The sequence below is a fragment of the Anser cygnoides genome, chromosome 1 (assembly GCF_040182565.1).
Source record: "Anser cygnoides isolate HZ-2024a breed goose chromosome 1, Taihu_goose_T2T_genome, whole genome shotgun sequence".
Classification (NCBI taxonomy): domain Eukaryota; kingdom Metazoa; phylum Chordata; class Aves; order Anseriformes; family Anatidae; genus Anser; species Anser cygnoides.
In genome coordinates this window covers 145599462-145623952 of record NC_089873.1, presented here as the reverse complement: position 1 = coordinate 145623952, position 24491 = coordinate 145599462, and the positions used below count along the sequence as shown (strand labels likewise).

General features: G+C 38.4%; 1 protein-coding gene and 1 long non-coding RNA gene across 3 annotated transcripts in view; one reads left to right on the top strand and one right to left on the bottom strand.

Moving 5' to 3' along the window:
- ST6GAL2 (ST6 beta-galactoside alpha-2,6-sialyltransferase 2) overlaps positions 1–24491 on the top strand; it is a 180519-nt gene that overhangs the window by 26234 nt on the left and 129794 nt on the right. Inside the window, exon 1 of one of the 2 annotated variants that reach the window (XM_066984854.1) lies at positions 13135–13153. The exons of the other annotated variant lie outside the window; for it this stretch is intronic. The gene's annotated coding sequence lies outside the window, so the exon portion shown is untranslated. Of the gene's footprint in view, positions 1–13134; positions 13154–24491 lie in introns of those variants that run through there. 2 annotated transcript variants of the gene reach the window in all.
- LOC106041661 (uncharacterized) lies at positions 3691–15770 on the bottom strand. The gene is made up of 3 exons (XR_007168640.2): positions 12054–15770; positions 11050–11199; positions 3691–3960 (listed from the first exon to the last, which is right to left on the bottom strand). It is a non-coding gene; the product is annotated as an uncharacterized lncRNA (long non-coding RNA).

Below are 24491 nucleotides of genomic sequence, written 5' to 3'. Positions count from 1 at the left end.
ACAATTTTCCTTGTCCTTATGAGATAGACAGGTCCAGGAAATAAGTACAGCAGAATTTGTTTTGTAATTCTTTAAAAAATATGGTATTTGCAGCACATACTAGTAGCTCTGGGGTAAATCTCAGTTGGAAACAAAACTAAACAAAACTAAACATTGCAGAGACATAATTCCAATGAAAGAGAAAAGAGATGAGAGGAGGAGAACAGAAGGAGAGAAAAAACTTAGAACCATAATAATAATAAATAATAATAATAATAAAAAATTTTAAAAGAATGTAATAACAAAAGTATCAGTATTGGGTCAGACTGAAGACGTGTACATCTCAGTGTCGTGTTTCAAAGTGTGGCTAGGAGTGGCAGACACATGGCAATGCTTTCAACAAGTCCTCTTTTGGTTTCCAGATACCTGAAGCTGTAGAACTGCCCAAATGAGTCACACTTTCTATTTACGTAGTACTGCTTGATGGATTACTGTTCCAGGTGTTTGTTCCCTTGAAACCCTGTAAACCTTTGGAGTCTACAATAAACTGTTTCAAGAAGTTTCCCAGATTAACCACCAAGAACAGCCTCCTTTTGCTTAATTTGCACTGGTTTCCTGCTAACTTCATTTGATGTCCCTAATCCCAGACTGTGAAGAATTGGAAATAATAGTTGTCAGTCTATTCTGGTTTGTTAGTTTCATGACATTGATGACCGTAACTCAGATTGACCGTAACTTTATGTTCCAAAGCTGTAGGTATTTATTCTTTTACTTTTATTTCAAATTTACTACATTTCAAATATGCACTGCCAATTTCCGGAACTGGTAAGGACTTGCAGCACCTATAAACTCTTCTGGAGTATAAATGTTGTGCAGCTCTAAAACTTTGGTTTGTGGTGAAGTCTGAAGATGTTTTGTCTGTAATGGTATGAGCATTTTATGAAACAATTACAGACAAATTATGAATGAATTCTTCATCCAAATGAGTTCTTCAGCATAGTGTAAAAAACATTGTTAAGTTTAAATAAGTTCACTAACATCATCTTATAGAAACTAAATAGATATGAGTGTTATCAATGATCCTACACTAAAACAATGCATGTTTATATAATCACAAGTACAAAAGAAAAACTAAAAGGAGAGAGACCTGAAAGATCAGAAAAATAGCACACCCCAAACAGTTACAGTAACAGAGGATTTGGTTCATATCCACGAAAGCCAGAAAAACTCAAAGCTAAGCCTACATTTCCTTTCTTAAGTCATCCCATTTTGCTTCAGAATTTCAGAAGCCTTTCAAAATTGATAGCTGATCTTGCGATTAGCGCCGTGCTCTTCAATCAAGTAGGTTAACACAGCACGGAACAGAGGTTTACCTGCCCATGGAAATCAAGTCAGGCTCTACACAGTGCTTTAACATAGTTTTCTATGTGGGTGGTGGTAGGGTGTTCTGACATACAGTTAGCTATCTTGCTTAGATGAAAATACAGCAGTGTTAATCAGCACTCCTTAGAGAATGGCAGTTTAAAAGTGAAGAGAGTTACCTTTTTACTTGACAGAATTTTTCTCAATATTGGGAGCTGACTAAAACTGGAGGTTTGGTCCCCATCAAACCTTCGTGTCAAATAGCCCATTTCAACATAGCCCTTGTAGCCTCAGTTAACACCACATGATTACTGTCAAGACACTGAACACAGGTAAATTAATTCTACTGTGTGTACATACTTCAGTTTCCACCAGACAATTCTTCCAAATTACCTGTTGAGGTCTGACATGCTTTTGAAGTAATAAAGTACTCACAAAATGGAGGGAGAAACATAATTCCTGGGGGAGTAACCTACCAGTACCTCTGCTAACTGCATACATGCCCAAGACTAGCTGGGTTGAATTTTACTACCTGAAGATTTAAATATTTTATGGGAAATTCTCTCTCTCTCTCTCTAAAAGGCACGTACTCTGCAGCTTTGTATAAATAAAGAAGTCTTTGATGTTGAAACCTGTTTTAGAAATCATGCCATTTTTTTTTCCATTTCATTTTCAAAGTATCATAGAATCATAGAACAACTTGGGCTGGAAGGGACCTTAAAGATCACCTAGTTCCAACCCCCCTGCCATGGGCAGGGATGCCACCCACTAGTTCAGGTTCATCCAACCTGGCCTTGAGCACCTCCAGGGATGGAGCATCCACAGCTTTTCTGGACAACCTGTGCTAGTGCCTTACCACCCTCTGAGTGAAGAATTTCCTCCTAACAACTAATCTAAATCTCCCCTCTTTTACGTTAAAACTAAACTATCATTGTCTGCCCGAGCAAAAAGTTGCTCTCTGTCTTTTTTATAAGCCCCCATTAAGTATTGAAAAGCTGCAATGAGGTCTCCCCAGAACCTTCTCTTCTCCAGGCTGAATATCCCCAGCTCTCTCAGCCTTTCTCCATAGAAGAAACAGGCTGTTATCATAGGAGTACAGGCTATTATTCATTAAACCACTTCTTTCCTTAACAGGCAGAACTAAGTACAACCACAAAACTGTTCAAACAAATAAATGCAGTACAGAGCAATACAATGTTATATAATAGCTTACTTTGGTAATCTTTTTTGTTTACCCAGGTGAGATTAGCTGCGCATGAAAATGCTCCTCTTCAACAAAATTTATAGTCCATAAATATATATTTATACAGCCATGCATCAAAACTTAATGCATTCACTGGCAAATGTTTGCTCAAGCTGTTCTAATAGTTCAAATCTGTTACTTTGGCCATCTCCATAGCAAAATCTTGGAACCTTCGGGTACCTGCCAGCTTGATGACAATGAAAGGCTAATTAATCCTCCAAGCCAGTCAAACAAACAAACAACCAAAACCCCAAAACAACAAAACAGAACAAAGCAAAACACAAATGCTAGGTGTTTGATTTAGTGTGCTAGCAACTACTGACCAATTAAAGGAAAACAACAAATACTCCTTCATTAGTTTACCCATATTCGTCATGGTAAATCTGTGAGGGAGAAAGAAGTCACAACAGGGCAAGCCTGAATAATGTATGATTCTCTTAGGAAACACATCTTTCTTGTTCATCCTCCTTATTTTAGCGCCATTTTTCATCCCTATATTAGTATCTGTGGCAGTTTTAATCACCATAAGTCTTAGAAAAACATGGTAGACTATTCTTACCTCGAGTACCTATCACTAAAATGAACTCATAGTATTTTCTTGTTTACTTATAGAAATAAGTATTACTCTTGCACTTGATTTATAATTTGATAATTAGAAATCATTAACCACCTCTCCTTTCCCAAAGAGGATTATGAAGAATTGAATGGGATTTTATATGTTGTAGAAAACAGTCATTTAGAGACTGAGGAATTTTTGTTGTTGTTGTTGTTTTCCACCCCTCTTCCCCCCCCCCCCTTTTTTTTTTAATAAGAAGGATTATTTATGGAATGCTAAAGTGCATGATACCATTGCTACAGAGCAGTCTGTCAGGAGACTGAGAAGTAGGGAGATGACATTTCAAAAAGCATTTCGCACAGTCACTCTTGGTAGGATGTCCAGAATGAAAATGGACTTGCCATTAATTCCTTTACATATGAGTAGTGGCAGGAGTTGCCCAAGCTAGTTAATTTTTATAAACATACATTTACACATAGAAAAGTTGTGAAACTGTTTTGTGGCTTGGAACTTATTTTTATGATAGTTGAAGCATAAGGGTAGGCTTTTGGTCACCTCCAATACTAGGTATCTCCATGGAGCTTTGCACAGAGATAGGGGGAAAGTTGAGTCTTTGAAGCACGGTCCAAACTTTTAAATAATACTATGATCCACCAATTGTTCAGCAACTTACCACAGTTATTTGCATTATCCCCATAGAGATTATGTTCCTCTGCAGTGACTTCTCTCTCTGCTCCATCAGTCTGCTTTTCACCCTTCACCTGTCAGTGTAAAATTCTTGAGATACTTCCAAGCTGCAGTTACCAACTTCCCATTCCGTCTCAGCATTCATAATGTAAAAGAAAAACAAAACAAACAAAACCTGCTGTTATTAAAAAGATCTTCATTTAATCCTAGTAATAGCTCTGAATATAGAGAAGTACGAGGTGAAGTACCTTTTTAGACGTTCCATATCTGACTCCGGTCATGCTGTTACTTTCTACTTGGAAGACTGTTTCTTTTCCAAGTCTTATTTATGTTTGTATGGGTATATGGATGGGCACCACTACTAGATAAGCATGGACCACTTATATCCCTCGAGTGACATAGTTTATCAGGATGGTCTTAGTAGAACCTTTTGACACTAAACAAGATTTTTATTATTTTTCCCCCAAAATATAGATAAAATTACAGGCCAGAATTTCTCGAACTAAGCTGATTTTACCAATGCACCGTCCCCAAAGTGAGAGCAAGAAGTAAAAAAGTATCACTCCCTACAAACAGAGAGTTTGTATGGGAAAATATACTCATTTGTCAACTATGTTTCCAGAATCTAAGGAACAACTTGAGGTCTGCAGGTAATAGCCTGCACATTCATATCTGCACAGGCAGAATTGTGAACTATACTTATGAACAGGGCCTTCTTTGTACTAACATGCAATTACCTAGCCATCAGGTGGGATTTTGAACACACGAATGTAATGCACGCTTCTTTATGTACAAATCAGTTGTCACGATCTGAAATTTTGTCTCCAAGTGTTCTTTAACACTGTAATAAACAGTGATCTCTATGAAGACAGCTGGATGCACAATATGATTCTGTAAATCTTGGCAACAAGAAGTGGAAAGAAATGATCCTCATTGGCACTAAATTAAACAAATTACCCCTCTTCTAGGTCTTAATCCTGCCAATAATGAAAATGATAAGCCTTGATCCTTCTTGTGATACAGATCAGATTGGTTTTGTGATGGTCAGTTTAAAATCTATTCTCACATAATTTCACTTATTCTAAACAAGCAAACAGAAGAAAAAAATGACTATCTTAATTACAGATCTACGCACAATGAGTCTAATCGCTCTCTCACTTGAATGCACAGGAACCAGGCATAGCTCTAGCATGCTTACTTTAAGGCAAGAAAACAAAGACCAATGCAGTGAAAAATGAAGGACAGGGCCTGGAGGAATAGTAATAGGTAATCTATGTAGATTCTGTGTAACAAGACTAGATAAGGAAAATCACTCAGATTTATAGATTCAGAGACTCATTAGCTTTCAGAACAGACAACAGTGTTATATCAGCAATCCCTTCAGTGCACCTACAGAGGTAATATGACCTTTCTATTCTTCCCTCTGTTTACATGTGGAAGAACAGCATTAATCCTCTCAGCTGTCTTCTTTCTGTATTTAACATGTTTTACGTAAGCTACTTCCTTAGTAGGGTGTTCAGGGTCATCAAACTACCAAAAAATTATATTCAGCTGATTATTTTAGATAATTCAAAGATTTTTGTATAGCCTATGCTTCCCAGAACCTGCCCAACTATTCCACTTTATTGATCTAACTCCTTATATTTAATTGCATAGACATATATCATCATATTTACCAATGAATTCAGATGACTTTATAACCCATTCTTCACCATTCCTCCTAGCTGCTTCTGGTATAGAAACTTTAATCAGTGATGATTCTGTATTTGTTTCTGGGTTTGCTGGTAAGAATCACAGTTAATTGACTTATACCCAGATACTTCAGGACCATTCCCACCTGTCACTGCACTCAGATATTGGTGAACTGACCAGTTTTAACCACCTTACTGTGAGCCACATCAAATTTGCAATTAACTGCTCTTTCTGTTAAAAAAGAACATGGTATCGATTCATATCTTAACTAACATCTCTGGATTTTATATACTACCCTTTTCTTCAGCAGGAACACTTAGTCTCACAGAAGGGTATCACATTGGTTTTGCTATTCTGTCATAATCCCTCTAACTGATTTTTTTTCTTTTTCTAATTCTGTGTAAGTGAAACTAGTTCAGTTCTTTAAATTTCCCAGTATTCCAAGACCGACAGGAAATCAATATTAAAGTTTCAAGAAGCTCTTCAGCTCCTCAGCTTCTTTATAACTCTTGGGTATGGGTTACCCAGCCTAGATGATTTAAAAATACCTGCCTTAGTAACTACTGTAGAAACCAAGACAGTAATCAGAGACTAATAGCACTAAGACATCTCATAAAAATAAATAAACGAGTAGATAAGCATATACTACAATAACTTATAAAATTATCTTCACAGGTAAATTATAACTGATGCTTTTCCCTAGCATCCCCTTATGCACAAAATTTTAAATTTATGGGGAGAAATTAGCATCAATGTGCTTTTGGGTTCCCCTAGTTCTAGGCTGCCCCAGGTTTGAAAATTACCTCCAACATACTTCAGTTACATTTGGAATTTATTAAAACAAACACAACTTGCATTGTGGGTTTCGTGGGCTTCAGCACGTCCCTTGATAGTTCATTGACAGTATTTCCCTTATCACAATCCACATTCAGTTGTGTACAGTTTGTGTCAAAAGAATTTGCCCTTTGCCAGATCCATGACTTGACACAAATCCAGAACTTCTATCAGAGTACTGAAGTCAGGTTTAAAGACCTCATTGCTCTACCTTTCCCTTCCATTACCAAGGAGATAGGACTCCTGTCCTGTATACTTCCTCTTGAGAATTAGTGATGTTTCATGATAGTAGTGGCAGTGCACCCTGATAGTCCAGCCCCTTATGTACAAAGGAGCCAGCATGCTGCTTCAGTACTTGGTCTTTCAATTAATTGACCAAAGAAACAAGAGATTTGATCTCCAGATACACCAAGTGACTTTTTTTTTTCTTAATTCCTAGAAAATGCAGTTGCTCTGGCAGCTGGGTGGCTGCCGCTCCAAATTACTCTGGAGTATGCCCATCAAAATAATTAAATGCTCTTTTAAAAATAGATCCTTTCAGATTTTTGTGGGAGTAAAGACTATTATACCTGAGATAAAAAATAAATTACAACCTGCCAGTGAGCTCAACCACAGACTGATATTTCAAGAAGTAGTATCAGGAGCAAACAGTCACAGCCTCACATTGACAAAGTGTGTTCCATTTTAGATTCTGGTAGCCAGCTTAATCTCCGGTTAACATCTACAGTTGGTAGGGCAATGCTGGAGGGAAAGTCCTTTCATACACAGCATAAGGTCTTTCCAGTTGTCTCCATGTGTGTTTTCCTGTGCCAAGGTTTGTTCCTACTGCCAGAGCAGTGTGTGCCCAGGAAGCTGTTTGAATCTTCATTTTGAGCAGTGAGGAACTCAGACAGGCCACGGCGACAACACTCTTAATGGGAGAGACAGGTCCTACACACCACCATTTTGTAGGCTGTTGAGATGGAGAACAGCTGCTGAATTGTGTAGTTTGGGAAATTTTGCTTTTCCTATGGGAGAACAGTGAGGAAGGAGGAAAAGAAAGTCACAGTGGAATGGAAGAGAGCTTGGTCATGGGAGGTGGGAGAAATATAAAGACTGAAGGGGGTCAGGCCCAAACTGACAGGCAACATCCTGGGAAGAAAAGCAGGGAAGCCCATCCGATGGCAAACAGCCACTACCAAGTAGATGCCTAAGCCTCAGCAACAGCTTCAGCAGTGAGAAGAGAGGAAAGCCTCCAAAGGGAGAGGGAAAAGGAGGAAATAGTGAGGGAAGAAACCTATGAACAAAGAGCCAGAGAGAAGAAAATGCTCAAGAGACCATAACTAAACATAAGAAGATTTTGTGAATCTTGTGAATTTTGTCTTATAGAAGGAAAAGAAAATTTTGATCATGCAATTTCAGCTAGGAGGAGAGGAAAATGAGCAGCAATCAGGGTACTTTTGTGGGCAGAATAATCTTGACTAGGGCAACTAGGGTAACTCTTACTTAGCTTTTTAAGTGTAATTTATTTTATTGACAATACAAACTACTCATAATTCATCTGGTATTGAGAAAAAAAAAACACAACCACACACACACACAACATAAGCAATTAATCATACACTTAATTAAACATCTCTCTTTCCCTGTCTTTTTTTAATCAACTTCCCTTACTTTCACTACAGGCTACACTCAGTCCATCCCAAATCCTTCTGTCAGGCACAGGTGTTCTTAGGCTATGCGCATGATGGTTTCCCTCTGCTGCTCCATGCATATTGGCTTCTTTCTGCTGATACCTGCTTCCTGCTGCTTCTCCTCTGTTGCTTTTTGCTTCAGGGTGTCCCTGCCCCCAGTATCGGTCACCCGCAGCTGCAGTCGCTTTATGGGTGTCCCTGCTCTGGCATGGTCAGTCTACGTCCTCCTGCTATGGAGGCCAGCTATGGCCAGCTCGGGTGTGAGGGCCACCCTGAACTAGTCCTTGTGCACAGTCCAGCAGAGCTCCCTACCAGCACGCTCACCCGGGGGCACCGCGCCATGCGACTGAGCCATCCTGCTGCCTCCGTATCTCTGTACCACACTCCTCCGCATCACGCAGGCATGCCCAGGCTTGTAAAAGCCTGAGAGAATAACCCTCTTAATCCTCAGAGGAAGGATTTAATTAAGTTGTTCTGCTCCGGCATACATGCTGCATGTTGAACTGCATGTGCGATGACCTCCTCTCTGACTTATGAGTGCCAGTGTTTTAGTGAAGCATATTAACATTTCATTGAGAAAACCATGTTGAACAAAGCATCGGCCACAAATACGGAGAATCAATTTGCTGAGTGGTAAAAGGTTTATCAACGTAATTATAAATAGGACCTCATATTGATGCCAGCTATGTGGAACTGTATAGATTAGGAGCAAACACATTTGGAGATGATCTTGTGGTGAGGTATCGGGGTGACATCTATTACTGAATAAAGTGCAATACTGCCAAGATAAACTGACACACCATTGTTCTTAAATAAATAAATAAATAAAAGAATAGAAGGCAAAGAAAAAAGAAAATGCTTTGCTATGCAGTTCAAATATTTGCAGGGCCAGAGAATGAACAGACATAATAATACCCTCTCTAGATTGTAGATCCTTTATAATCCTTCAGGCGCATATTCAGATATTTTATTTAAGCAGCTAAATGTGTTGACAGGATTAATTTACAGCTATACATTGTTTCCCTGACACAGATTTGTATCAAAATAGAAGGGCTGAAGGTCAATGTTCAGGTTAAAAACTTTGTGAAGGTTTTTCCCTAAACCTTAATGAAAACACCTGCAAAATGTAATTAGATCTAATCCATAGTCTGATAACATCCACAGCACAATTCTGTTGTTGTTTTCCAAGCAATAAAATAATTTTAAAATGTGTTTTGTGTCCTGCATATACATTCTCAGAAATCCAGCTTTTCTTGCTACAGGCAGGCTGTGGTCCATTTGGTACCTGGGCTCTCCTCAGAGGTTATGGCTGAATTCCTCCAAAGCCTTGGCACTGAGGGAGATAAGGGCCTGTGCTATTTCCCTGGGCCCTGCAGCACCCTGATCATTTCATTGCCTCATACAACGAATAGCAACAACAGGCAGGGCTCTGCAGGTTTTGAATAACTGGAATTTGACTGGGCTTCATAAGCATGCTTTGGAGGGTAAAACAAACAAACTCCCAGTAACACCATTCCTAAATCTTTAATATGCACGTGCTTTTGTTTGGATGCTAGTCTTAAACCTACAAAACAGGAATAAATTACTCATTTGCAAGAAAGAAAAGTGCTTCCTGCATTTTATCAGCTTAGGTGAAAGTAGCACAGCCTACATACATATGCTAAATTCCATTACCTGTAAAGACACCATCGATATAATATATATACATATATTCTGTTTCTAATATTATGACGCTGCAAATGATGGTTTTCCATTTTATTTGTGTTAATTGTATACACACTTTGGAAGCTGACAGTGTAAGAGTGATTATAATTGAGCTATAAATTTAGCACAGAGAAATGCCATCCATTTATCTGGACGGTTCTGTGATGAAATACATTTCTAAAGCATGGATAGCAGGCAGAGTGTCTGAGATAACAAGTGATAAATGCCTCTACCTATAGCTAGAGAAAGACTATCCTCAATAAAAAGTTCTTGAAGAGATACCATATATTATTTTCTCTTGATTCTGCACAACAATAAATTCGCTATATTAAAATATTCTTTATAACATGGCTAAAATGAACAGAATTACATTCTGAAATCTAAAATATTGTGTATCTTATTGTTGCATTAGGTGTCGCTAACCCTCTGCTCCAAAAGCAAATACTTTTACATCAATCTGATTAAAGAAACCAGACTCTTGATATCTGTATATATGTGAAAAGGCAAGCTCATATACATATACAGAGATACATATCCATCTATTGTACGCTGCTGTAATGTCATCAAAGTCAATAGAGCTTTAATGGTTTATACCAGAATGCATCAGAATCTGTATAAAGCTATCTTGGAGCAAACCTCAGTGTGAGCTATAACACGTGTTTTGAAGGTGACCATGAAAAGCATAATTTCCCCTTACATTTTTGTTTGTTTTTTTTTTTCCTCAGAAAAAGGAAATTGAATTTCACAAGCAAAACATCCTGTCATTCTGAAGATCTGTTTAAAGAGCTGTAAGAGGATGATTTATTTATGAAAAAGATAAAAGTTCTCCTGTAGAAATGTGAATTTTAAAATCTCATTTTTATCACCAAACTCCCATTCCTGAGTTATTTATTTCTCTAAGTATTTTTGTGGTCTTCATCATCCAAGTGATTGTTTTATCCTGGAAAAGATTTGGGTTTGCGATGAAGAAAATAGAAATGGTTCTGTGGGAATGGAGGTCAGAAAAGCAGATGGTTGTGTTTAGATGTGAAAGCAGTGTAAGTGTTGGTCTGTATTCCATTGTGTTTGATATATGAAGGGTTCTGTCTCCTACAGACATAAGTTTCCTTCAGTTGGTCAATAGTATACAACAAAACCCTTAGAAGTAGTAATAGCAAGGAAGCATAGAAGTTTACCAGATGGAGAGCTCCTATTCAGTGTTGAGCTTTCTCATGTAGAATTATGCACGTAACAATTATTTCAATGCATGTTAAGAATTAGGTTTGGGGATGTATAAAATTCTGTCTTACGTTCCTTGGATAGTAGAGAATTTTACTTACCATGTGGATCAGCTGAGAGAAATAGCAGTGTCAGAAGAGAGGATGGGAAAGGATCACCTGTATCTTCCAACCAGTCTCCACCAGTCATTACAGCCTCAGTATTGGAGAAATGTACAGGGCAGTTATTTCTGGAGATTCTGGATCTTCTGGCTATCAGAAAATAAACAAATAAATAAATAAATAAAAGAAGAAAAAAGAAGACTTTATTTATGTATTTATTATGAAAAATGTTTGCAAAGGAATATAAGCAATAATTTATCTGTGATAAAATAGCATATATTGTGTGTGAAAGAAAAACAATATAGTGTTCTGAACAAGAGTCAAATATATGTTTCAATCAGTACCTGAGGTCTTAATGTCTAAATGTTTATTTTGATCGCATAACCATAATTTATTTTATTTTCTCACTACTTTATTTGAGTTCCATGAAAATATTTATCTGAAGCAGAAAAATGGCTTTATCCCTCTGTGAAGCACAAAGAAAAGGCAATCTGGGTTTAGTGTCAGAAGGTTAGAATATGACCAGTTAGGACAAGAATAGGAGTTTCACTGCTGAAGTGATACTACCCTTGTCAGTAATAAGTGATCTGTGTTCTAGAAAAACTGAGGACAGAGTACTCTTTTTTTCCTTTTTTTCTTTAGGAAAAGTAACTTTTGAAGGTATTGGAAAGCTTATTCCTGAGCATGGGAACTTTGTCAAACGGTATTTAAGTTCATATTTAAAAAGAAACTAAAAACCAAATCCCTAGGATGAAATGATTGAAAAAAGGTTTTCATGGAAACAAAACAAAGCATTTATTTTGATTTTTTCAAAATTGTTAACAGAAAAATATTAAATCCAAACCCACCCTAATGTTTTCACTCTGGAGTTAAAAAGTTGTAAATTCTCTGTGCCTTGGCTTTAACTAAAACGTGAATAATGATGAAGAATTTGTTATTCTGTAGTCATCCTGACCTATATTGCTTAGGGAACTGGATTTGTGCAGATGCAAGGAAGTTCTTACCAGCACATGTATTCTGCTCACATAAGATGCATACAGTCCCAGTATTTTGGTTTATTCCTGACACCTAGAATAATAGCTCACATCTTCTGCCAGAGATGAATGACTGTAAATGAGTGTTTAAGAGACTCAATTTCATCATCGATTCCACAGGCTTATTTTTTTTGTTGTGCCATTCAGTCTCCTCCACCAAACTCAAGCTGCTCTCCAATTTCTGCCCCTTTTCAATTTGTTTTGCAAGAAAAATACATCATCCAGTGTATGCTTCTGAATTTATGAAATACACCATAGGTAGTCAGGGTTTCAGCAGCAGCATAGTTCTGGGGAACTTTGCAGTACTTTATAATGTCTGCAGTAGTACAACATGCTGTGGGGTTAGAAATGTTACCCTTTATTTTTACTTCCTTTGTGGTAATAATATCATCCAAAATCAACAGTACAGCAATGCAGACCATCATAAGAATGATTAAATAGAGACAGTGAATATCTATGGCAGAGATTAATAAAGGGAGATAACACGAAACCTTCTGGTAATGCGAGGCACATTCTACTTGTCATTTGACATTTGTCCATAACTCTTACATCATTGACTTCAGTAGTGTTTTGGTTTTCTGACACTTCCCCGCTCCACTCCAGCAGCAGTTCCTTTTGGTTTTTGCCAGCTAAGTTGGAAGCACATTTCGGGATGTGTTTGCTGCCCCCAGTGATGAGTAGCTGTGCGTTACTTCTTTCAGCAAGGAAGCAGTGTCAGTAGTCTAAGGAGCGGAAAGCTCATGTCCTCCTGGGTTTCGTTTAATGTCTCTGTTCCTCCAGCAGCACTGGCAGTCAGAGGCGAGTATGACACACAGCCCTGGTTCAAAGAGATTAGCTTTTACCTCAGCAGGCTGCCAGTCGCTTTTTGCTAACAAATCCTTCTTGCCTTTAAGGAAGAGTTTGGCTTCGTCTTATTTTTTTCTTCTGTTTCAGCCTCTGAATTGATGATTCTGTAAAATACAGGAGTTCTGCTATGCCCTAATTGCAAGCTTATCATTCTTTTCCCAGATTTTACACGATTTTCTTGCTTGAGGAACCAATGCAGGAAACAAAGAGCTCATAGGCCACTTGTAAGTCACAATTCCATGCCCTTTTACCTACTGCAAGCTCACTCATCACTTTGCGTGCCACACAGGTAGGTCTCAAAGCAAATTTACGGTGCTCAGGCAGGGAGAGCTCTGTTTTCAGACAGTTCATCTGAAGAAACCCCTATGAGCTGATATGTTCTGTGAAAAAAAGGACCATCCATGTATGGAAAGGGGAACTGAGATGATCATAGCCATGTAAGCTGTTTCCCTCAGACTTCACGGCAGTATTCCTCTTGGTAATGCTTCTCTTCAGCAGCTCCTACTTTCTTTACTCTTTTTATTTTTGTTTCTTAGTTCATGAGTTTATCATTTTCTTCTGAGGCCTCAGAGCATCCTTCTTTATCTTCCCATTTTGGTGTGCTGAGAAAAGGACATTATATGAATGATAATCAGGCAGCCTTTCTTTCTCTATTGCAAGCCAATGTATGGATGTAACTGCTAGCAGAAACGTCTTTGTAATCACAAAGCTGGCAGCTGGCATGGTAATGAGTCCCTTCCAAAAGAGTGGAGTTTGTTACTATTAATATTAACCAATGTTCTTTTATGTGCTTTTCAAAAATAAGAAAGTGCTGAATCAAAATTGGAGGCAGACAAGGGTGGGATCTAGAAAAATAAATACAAACAGTGTTAGACATTGTTTATTACCAGCTGTTTTAGTGATCTGTCCTATTGTTAATCCTAATAGGATGAAAGTGGTGGAAGTTCACAGCTGTGTTCAGAGAACGGCAAGGTGAGGTTCTGAGAATCTACATTCTTCTAAAAAATATGCAAAGCATGGAATATTGGATCCGTTCTTAATGTTTTTAAAACCTCACTGACTTCACCAGAGACAGATTTTTGCCTTAAATATCAGACTAATTCTTTGAATTTGTTTGACACTGGATCAGCCTTTATAAATCTCTATAAATTCTGGGCACAGACTTCTTAAGGACACCATTTGTAGTGAATAATCTTGAATTCATTAGCACCCAAGGTAAGAACCTTGAAAAAAAATGTATTTGGTATGGTTCTATTCTGGTCCTAGTTTTAAATAAGCACCCTAGTTTTAAATAAGCACTTTTCTTTTTTTTTTTTTTTTTTTTTTTTTTTCTTCTATGTTGTGTTTGCCTGTTAACAAAACTTATACAGGCTACATTTCTGGAGATAGAATTTCAAGTTGGTGGCCTTGAGTTTTCTTTTACTTGTGGGAGGAGTGCTTCTGACTGCTCTGTGTTGAATATGTGAAACTTGGCATCCTAAGCCTGTAATTTTCCTTATGAATATTAATTCTGTAGTAACAGTTCTCAGTCTGTGCTACTTACAGAGGACAGTTTTGGTTTATTTTATGCCTTAGCTTTTTATTTTTTATTTTTTTTTTCTCCATCGGGAAAAAAGGAATGGGTTGGATAACTAGTTTGCAGCAAGGTTTTATATTCTTTGTCTCTTACAAAAAGAAGGTAAAGGATCGTTTATGTTTCTGGAGAATTCTCGGGGCTTACAAAGGTTTTCAACCTAAAGATTCTAGAACAGGCTAGTAATGGGATGATGATTTAATAGCAAATTCCAGATGGTATCTGTGTACATGAAGAAAGTACCTATGTGTCTTTGTTTCAGCTTATATCCCAAATATAAGGGTTAGAAAATCTCTACAGCAACTGGTAACTCTCAAAGCCTTTTACAGTAGGATTGTCTTGGCAGAGGAAAGGTCATGGTTATGGGTTTTGACAAAGAATCCCTGGGAGGCCCTTTTCTTCCAAAAGTCTGGATTTTCCTTTCATCTTGTATCACTGTTCAAATACACTGACTATCATCATTACTCTGAAGAAAATCCTGAATAGGGGGTGTGTCCAAGTGGAATAGCTATCATTCATTGAAGTTCATGACACAGCAAGTTCTGAAAACCAGAGGAGCTGATAAACTCATTGTGCACAGCTAGCCAGGAACTGAAATTGCTGTTTCTTTGGAAATGCTGACATTTCAAGGGGGAAAATGCAATTTATAATAAGAACAAGATAACTAAAAATGTGACTTTGCTCTAAAATGAAAATAGTCTGAAAGCATACTTGTGGCATCAAACCATTTTAATTTATAGAGTTCAAAAGTTCTTCTTTGACTTCAATAATTCAAGTCATTCTGTTTCAGTTCCATATTTTATAAAAACTTTAAATGTAATCAAAAGCATGATTAGAAAGCAAATCTAAACACAAAGCATACAATAAATATAAAATAAACATGCAGCATAAATGATTGCATAAACAAATACATATGTACTTTATGTATTTATATACACTTATATATAGAAATAAATGCATAATATGAAACTCCTAATGAAATTACGAGTTTTCAGATTTTGCAAAGAAGGAATTCTGACATTTAATGTTTTGAAATACAAAAAAAACCTTGAGCTTTTATGGAGTGTGTGTGTGCATGCATTTATGTTTTAGTTCTAATAAAACTGTGTTTTTATGTGGAAAATGGTTACACTGAAAAATGTTGAAGCCACTCAAGCTGCTTTATCTTCAGCCAGTTAAATTTGACAACGACAGAAACTGACTTTGAGCTGATCCTTGTGCCAACCACTGTGCATAATGCTGTCTTAAAATGCCACCAATGCCACCATTTTTTTCATTTTTTTTCTGTTATTATTATTATGGGCTCCATCTGCACTAATGGATAAAGTGGGTCAGGAACCATTTTCAAACCCTGAGGCTAGATGGGTGACATCGGTAATAGGGTGATGGTTGAACTAGATGATCTTGAAGGTCTTTTCCGACCTTAATGATTCCATGATTCTATGATATGTACCACACCATCCCACAGCTTTACCAGAATTCAACAGTATGTGAAGTTAAGGGACAGTACTTTGGCATATGCTTCATATGAGTTTGCTCATACATGATGTGGCTGTAAAGGCTACTGAACAGGGCTCAAATCTCCTTCTCAAATAAATGCTTTTGGAAAGAACAAGGAGCTCTTGCAACAGTAAATCTGGGGAAGAACTAGCAAAAATCCTTCAAGAAGAGGACGTGTGGGGGATCATTGAAGCCTCAAGGAAATGACTCTGAGCCAGTCTATGTGACTCAGGATAAACATTAACGAAATTCTTGGAATTGATCTGGCATAAAAAAAAGAGTGAGATAGCCACAGAATGTAACTGGCCATATATCCTGAATTAGATTCCTAGTCAAAACACCAAAAGCTTGCAGGCCAACTGCATATTCATCCACCTTCCAGACTTTAAGTTGTTTCATAAAATTTACTCCTTCAAGCAATATTTAATCATGAAATAGTCTTGTTCTTTTCAGAACACAAAAGTATGTATTGAAGTTATACAATCCGTTTTCTAGCTCTTTTATAATAATATATACAGCAATTTTGTGACATACCCATTATCACATATATACAGCATTCAACTGATGATGATTTATGCCTCCCACTGCTGCTGTCAAATCAGTGATGACAAGCGTCCTTGCCTTACTCTTCAGTTTTCTGGCATAGCAGACTTAGCGTAGATACTCCTGTTTAGTGACAGTGGTAGGGGAGAAGGAGCTAGTTACATTCCATTTGATGGAAACCCTTATAAAAATGCTGCCCTGGCATTATCTAAGTCTCTGCAATTTTCCAAAGCACTAGCCTTTTTATTTTTAAACAGAACAGAATTGATCCAAGCATGAAGACTACAGGAGTGCCAAATGCACGTAGAGATGCTATCAGTGATTTTCCTAAAAACAACATAGAAACTCAAGGAACCTGAATAGGCTTTCAGGGTTAGTTTATATAGTATAGGGCCTAAGAAATTCAGCAACAGATTAGATTATGTTTTAAAAGGTGTAACCATATTTCTGCAGTGACATAATTCGTCAAAATTTATTCTTTCAAAAATAGGGGTGAAAATAATGGTTTGATTTTCGTTTCAACCACTACTGCATTTATGACCCTGCTGAAGCAAAAAGCTGCTCCAGTGGAGTCAGAGAATTGAAGGTGACTTGCCAGAATAACATTGCTTTCTAGGGTTTGGAGAGGATCCAGGCTCAGGCTGCTTGTGCATGCATATAAACTACGCAAATACCTGCACAGAACTAATGCACCAGACTCAGGAGATTTCTGGCTCAGGGAAAGAGTAAATACATTTTGCAATGAGGAAAAATAGAGGATGCAGCTAAAAGAGAAAGAGACCAGGCTACTAGCAACATCAGAGATGTGTTGAGGACTCTACAAAAGCAGCACACCTGCTACAGGTTAGGTTTATAATTGATGGGGTAGATGGGATGATTGACAGGACAGAGGAGAGTGTTAGTTTGCCAGTAACAGCTGCAACCGCTAAGCTTGATCTTGAACATAGAGTAGGTTAGAGAGTTTCTCTGAACCCTTTTCTGGTTTAGCCTGAACCTATCTTATAGCAAAAATTAATGGAAAAAAAAATCCGTCTTGATTTAAAAATCTTTCTCAATAATTTTTCAGTTGTCCCAAAGTCATCATCACATTTTGAAATTTGCACCCTGTTTGAATTCTGAGTTTGCTGAACTTCACCTTCCAGCCATTGGCTCCTTTTATACCTCCCTCTTCTAGATTGTAATCAAGTCTCCTTTAGGCTTCTTTTTGAGAAGTGAAACAGATTGAGTCTCTTGCGTGTTATACTGTCAGGCTATTTCCAATCATTTACTCACACAGGTTCTCTTCTCAAACTGTTACTTAGTTTGTGCCTTTCAACTGCAAGTACTCCCCCAATATACTACAGCCATTGTCCCACTAGAGCCCAAAATAAAGCCTCTCTGCTTTCACTTCTCATTCCCCAGTTTATGCCATCTTCAGTCTAAAACATCTTTGCTTTTAATTCAGAAAGCATTATTCCGAAATCTCACTTTTATCCGCTAACCAAGTCTTTTCTAGAGTTTCTGTCCCCAGAAGAGAGGTTTGTGTCCACTTTTTAAAAGATACTTAATATTTTGTCCTAGTAGCACTTTTGAACATATTCAGGTGGCCTAATTTCATGGTTCTCTATAGTCAATGGAGACAACTAGGCACATCTAAAAGTCACTGAAAAGGTAACAATATACTATAGTCCAAGACAACTAGAGTCAACAAACTGGAAATACGAAGACTTTGTTGAAATTTCAACCCTTCCCAGAACTGCTGTTGTCCTTTTGCTAGTAGTATACCAGAGAACTGATATCTGTCACTCCTCCTCATCTTTATCTGTGATTTTTTTTCATAATTATATCCTTATAAAGTATATTAGCTTTTTGCTGAAAAAATAAATAAAAATTAGATTGCCAAGAGATAAGAAACAACTCCACAGGATACTTCTATCGACAGATCCACTCTGCCATGATTTGCAGTGTTCAGTTACATTTCTGAGAATGTAGTTACTGTTTTTTTTTTTAATATCATTCTATACCATGTTGAATTTATGCCATCCTGCTTTTTAATCAAACTTTTGCACACTATGACAGTCAAATGCTCTGCATAAGTCTGTCACTTGAACACTATTACCTTTATCAGCTCATCAGAAAGAAGACGTGTTATTTTGACAAAATTACTTTTCCCTAAATCTTCATTGACAGTTATTACTTGCAATAAATGTTGCTAGTCAGCTGAAAAACACTGAGTGCTATGTCCAAGCATCTTTTCAACTCACTTGTCGGAGTGCAGTTTGCTGCTAAACCCATACAAAAATTTGAGTGTTTTCCTAATTTATGCACTGCGAGGTCTCAGAAGACTTATTTGACTCTCAATATACACCTTTGGAAACAGGTATCTCTTCATGTAATAGTATTAGTCACTCAGTGGTATCTGATATATTGATTAAATCTCCTTGTAGTTTTTAGATTATTCCAACTAGACATCATGCCAGGTAACTTGCCAAGAATTAATACTTCACCCATATGCTTAAAACTGACATAAAATGCATTACCTCCAGTTCTCCTGATCTACTTGAAAATACCAGACCAAAGAGCAACAAACACAAGTCTTCCCCAGTCTAGTAATATTAAACAATAGAATATACATATTTTAAATATATCTTCTGTATTCTCTTCCCTGGGGTTTTCTATATTCAAGCTTCTATATGACATCATGCTGTCTATGTTATTTATATCTTTAAATAAAATCTTGTATTTTCATTTAAAGCATGTACCTCCAAAAGACAGCTACAGATCAAGGAAAATTCCCAATAATAGGATTCAATTCATATTTAAGGCACATCACCTTAATGATCTACACGTATATGTCTACATGTAAAGTAGGTCTTGCAGTTTAAACTGTGAAAGCTCATTGGAGATGTGGTCAACACAGTCAGCAGACCTTAGAAAACTATTCATCTAACTAGTCTTAAGGATCAATTCAGCTACTCATGCATTGATTGTCTAGTACCATTTGAGACACCCTAGAGTATATAAAGCATCTGTACTGAGATTCTGATGTGGCACAGGATCTAATGATAATGCTATCTCCTACTGGGATGGCAGCAGTATGTCAGGCATGATGCCTTAGGACCTCTCAAATGGCACTAAATGCTCCCGTGTTTGCACATAACTTGAGCTCTGAGTGCATATCTCAAGATAAGCTGGTTTTCTCCAGTCTCTGTAGCCTGTATTGACCATCTCTCTACTGACAAGAATGGGAGCTGAGGCATCTACCTCCTGTGTGGTCACCTATGGGCAGACCTGTTTAAGCAACTTCATGTAGAGCTGAGTATTACCCCACTGTTGACAGCTGGCAATATTTGGGCTACATCTGAAGTAACCAGAAGGTATAAGTTGTATTGTGTCATGTGGATCTGATCGCTTGCAGGATCAGAAGGTATGGTCCACACTCAGCCCACCTTCCAGTGATTCCTCCTACCATGGTAGGAACTGTTTATACCTGTATATGACATAGAGTTAGGACATCACTAAAACAAGCAACCAACCCAGAAGGCTGGAAACCCTACATGTCCCTGAGCTCTCCCAAGCAACTGACTTGTAAACCTTCATGGTCTTAGGTGTTACCAGTTCTAACACCTAAGAGTGTACTGTGACTGAGAAACAGATGAGATACTGTCAATTTTTCCCCATCATACCTGGGGGTTACTGTACAGTTTCAGCATGCTGTTGTTCTTATGAGCCATAACAAAATTCAATTTTTGGTTTCCCTACATTCTTAGGGGGAAAAAGACCATAGACTAGCATGCTTTTTGAAACAGTAGTCGAGACTCCCACGACAGTCAAGGGTGGGGCACTTTAATTACACAAGGATGAATAATATAAATATATTAATATTAATAATATACATATTATAATATGTATTAATAATATACATATTATACTACATATTAATAATACAAATATATACGTATAAACTTTTAAAGTTTATATGCTAAAAAGACAGACAAGAGTAGTATGCTTCAGAGAAGTTTTAGGAAAGTTAATGAAAACTCTTTTTTTAGTTCCTCCATTCTCCTGATCTCTTCAAAGCCACAAGACTAAGAGCTGTAATAAGTTCCAGTAATACTGAGATTAGTTAAGGTGTGTTCCTTAGACTATCACTAGCAAAGGAATATCAAAACTCCTCTAAAATAAAATAAAATAAAATAAAATAAATCCAAAGATCAAATACCCTCTTAGAAAAAGTTCTATGGACAATCCTGTGAGGTGTCACCATAATCATTTGTATTTACAAACAAACAAACAAAAAACAGAAAATGGGTTGCAATTTGAATATTACCTCTTTTCTTCCCTGTTTTGTACATTTCCTTCTTCAAAAGCAAAAAAAAATCTGTCCATGTCATAGAATGAGTTCTTAGTAAATGCCATTTTTTGGCACATCAGTTTCAGATCTTATACAGACAACAGGTGGGTTCTCAACACTTTGTTTACAAACATGATCACAGACAACAATCGCTGCTTTAACTACTCAGGGGCTTTATAAATCCTCTCTCTCTGGAAGCAGATTTTGAGTCTGCTTTATTCTTTTTCAGAGTGTGGAAGATAGAACAAAAATTGAGGAGGTATATTTAAGTCACTGCTGAAGAACACTGTCCAGAACATTTGCAATGTTCTATTTTCACTGTTTTTTGTTGTTGTTGTTTGTTTGTTTGTTTGTTTTTCCCCTTCTTCCTTTTTTCTCTTCTAGCCCAGAAAGGCACACGTTTCTTACTGAAGCAAACACAGGGTTGTGACTCAGTAAGAGAGAATCAAAATAGCTCTATTAACAGCAGTTAAGTACCATGATTTAGCCCATCTGGGGAGAACAACAATAATGACATTTGAATATTTTAGTGCAAAAAATTTCAGTGAGAGTTGGTGTCTTTTTTTTTTTTTTTTTCTGGAAGTGTATATCCATTTCTATGTATAGATGTGTACAACTGTACATGTGAGTGTGTGTATGTGTTAGTGTCTGAAAAAAAAATATGGAGTAAAACACATCACTAACAACTGGGATAACAGAATTGGCTAACTACAATCCAGAATTGTGTCCCCATATTACCTATGAGCAAAAACCCAAGCATTAGAATTGTCAGCACAATGGTAAGGTAGAGAGAATGTTATAAACTATAGCAAATTAGTGTGGAATGAGAGTGCCTCTCCAGTGAGAGAAGTTCATTTTCACCTGGCTTTGGCATTGAATTTTTCAGCGAGAAATGTACTGCAGAAATGACTTCAAATATTAAAAAATAAAATAAAATAAAAATGTGTAGAAAATAAATACAGGTGATATAATTAAAATCAGAAATAACTTCAATAATTTAGATTTTAATCATTTTTAATGTAGAATCTGTCAAGGAAACAGCTGAGAAGAATGTTAACTAGAAAATGCATTTACAAGGATGGCCTTTAATCATGGATCACATCGAATAAATTAGTTTTATAGTTAACTAGATATTTGTAAATCCAGAGGCAATTTTTGTTCATGGGTAAATGGAGTGCACTCCATGAATAAGTCACCTTCATTTTTATTTTATATACTCAAAATATGGCAGAATTGTTACATGTATCATAAGATCTTACATTTTTTCATAGTGTACCAGCTTCTCAATGCATTCATTTTTAAACTGTACTGAATATTAATGCTATATTTAATTATAATCCATGAATCCAGATTCTGCACCTGCAACTCTCGCTACACTTACCAACTGGAGGATAAGAAGATGGAGAGCAGCCCCGTGTAGTGGGTTTACGTGGCAAGGTTTTGGTAGCAGGGGGCCATAGGGGTGGCTTCTGTGAGAAGGATCTAGAAGCTGCCCCACGTTAGGTAAGGACCCCGCTGCTGACCAGAGCTGAGCCAATAAGCGATACTGTTTGTGCCTCTGTGAGAGCATATTTAAAAAAAAAAAAAAAAATATGCTGCTTCACAGCAGCTGGGAGAGTGAGAGGAGTGAGGAACAGCCTTGCAGGCGCTAGGGTCAGTGCAGCAGAAGGGCAGGAGGTGCTCCAGGTGCCGGAGTAGAAGTCCCCTGAGGCCTGTGGTGAGGACCATGGTGAAGCAGGCTGTCCCCCTGCAGCCCATGGAGTACCACGGTGGAGCAGGCTTCCACGCTGCAGCCTGTGGGGGAGACCACGGTGGAGCAGGTGGACCTGCACCGACGGAGGCTGCGGCCTGTGGAGGACCCCCGCCAGAGCAGATTCCGGGCCGGAGCTGCAGCCCGTGGAGAGGAGCCCACGCAGGAGCAGGGGGTCTGGGGGGAGCTGCTGCCTGTGGGGGACCCAGGTTGGAGCAGTTTGCTCCTGGGGGATGGACCCCGTGGTACGGAGCCATGTGGGAGCAGTTCTTGAAGAGCTGCTGCCTGTGGGCAGCCCACGCAGGCTTAGTTCGGGAAGGACGGCATCCCGTGGGAGGGACCCCACGTGGAGCAGGGGCAGAGAGGGACCGTGAAGGAAAGGCAGAGACAGTAGACTGACCTCAACCCCCATTTCCCCGTTCCCCTGCGCCACTCGGCGGGAGGAGGTGGAAAAGGGCGGATGGGGAGAAGGTGTTTTTGTTTTCTTTTCTTTGTTTCTCACCTCTCTAGCTTGTTAGTAATAGGCAATAAGTCTTACTGTCTCCCTAAGTTGAGTCTGTTTTACCCGTCATGATAATTGTTGAACGATCTCCCTGTCCTTATCTCAAACCTTGAGCTCTTTGTGTCATATTTTCTCCCCCTTCCTCTTTGAGGAGGGGGAGTGAGAAAGCGGCCGTGGTGGAACTCGGCTGCTCACCCCAGTAAAACCACCACACCCTGCAGAAAGGGATCTGGGGGTTCTGGTTGATGGCAAGTTGAATATGAGTAAGCAGTGTGCCCTCGCAGCCAACAGGGACAACTGTACCCTCGGTGCATCAGGCACAGCATTGTGGTTGAGGGAAGCAATTGCCTGGCTCTGTTCTGCGTTGGTGCAGCCTCACCTTGAGTACTGTGTGCAGTTTTGGGTGCCACAATATCAGAAGGACATAAAACTATTAGAGAGATTCCAAAGGGGGGTTACAAAGATGGTGAAGGGTCTGGAGGGGGAGAGGTATGAGGAGCAGCTGAGGTCCCTTGGTTTATTCAGCCCAGAGCAGAGCAGGCCGAGGGGAGGCCTCATGGCGGCCTGCAGCTCCCTCACGAGGGGAGCGGAGGGGCAGGCGCTGAGCTCTGCTCTCTGGGGACAGCGACAGGACCCGAGGGAACGGCACGGAGCTGGGACAGGGGAGGGTCAGGCTGGGGGTTAGGGAAAGGTTCTGCACCCAGAGGGTGGTCGGGCACTGGGACAGGCTCCCCAGGACAGGGGTCACAGCACCAAGCCTGATGGAGTTCAAGTGTTTGGACAACGCTCTCAAACATAGGGTTTGATTTTTGGCTGGCTCTTGAGGGGAGCCAGGAGTTGGACTTGATGATCCCTGTGTGTCCCTTCCAACTTGGGATTTTTTATAATTCAATGATTCTATGATAATCCTAAGCAATACTGATGTTTCTTCATACAAAATTGCTATGAAGAAATATTAATTGGTTTAATTATTTTCTGCTTCCCTTATTTATATTTTGTCACTCTTGCTGTTAACCAAAACACAGCTTTGTTATTTTTCTTTTCAAAATGAGTGCATGTTGTTAACCCATGATAGCAATGCAGCAGACAAGGAGAGAAATCTGCTTTATATTTTAGCAGTACTTTTAAATAGCTAATTTGCCCAGCAGGCTAAAATGATCAATGCTGAGGCTTTGTAAAATTGTATTTAGGAACCACTACATTTGCTTCTTTTCTTAAGTATACATGACAGCTGATCCAAAGTTTGTGGAAATCAATGCAAACTTCTGCACTGACTTCCATGAATTCTTGTTTGTGTTCAAATTGTTCCCAAAGGTCTAACCCTAGATCTTCCAGCTCCCATGAAGAATGGGATTTATAAC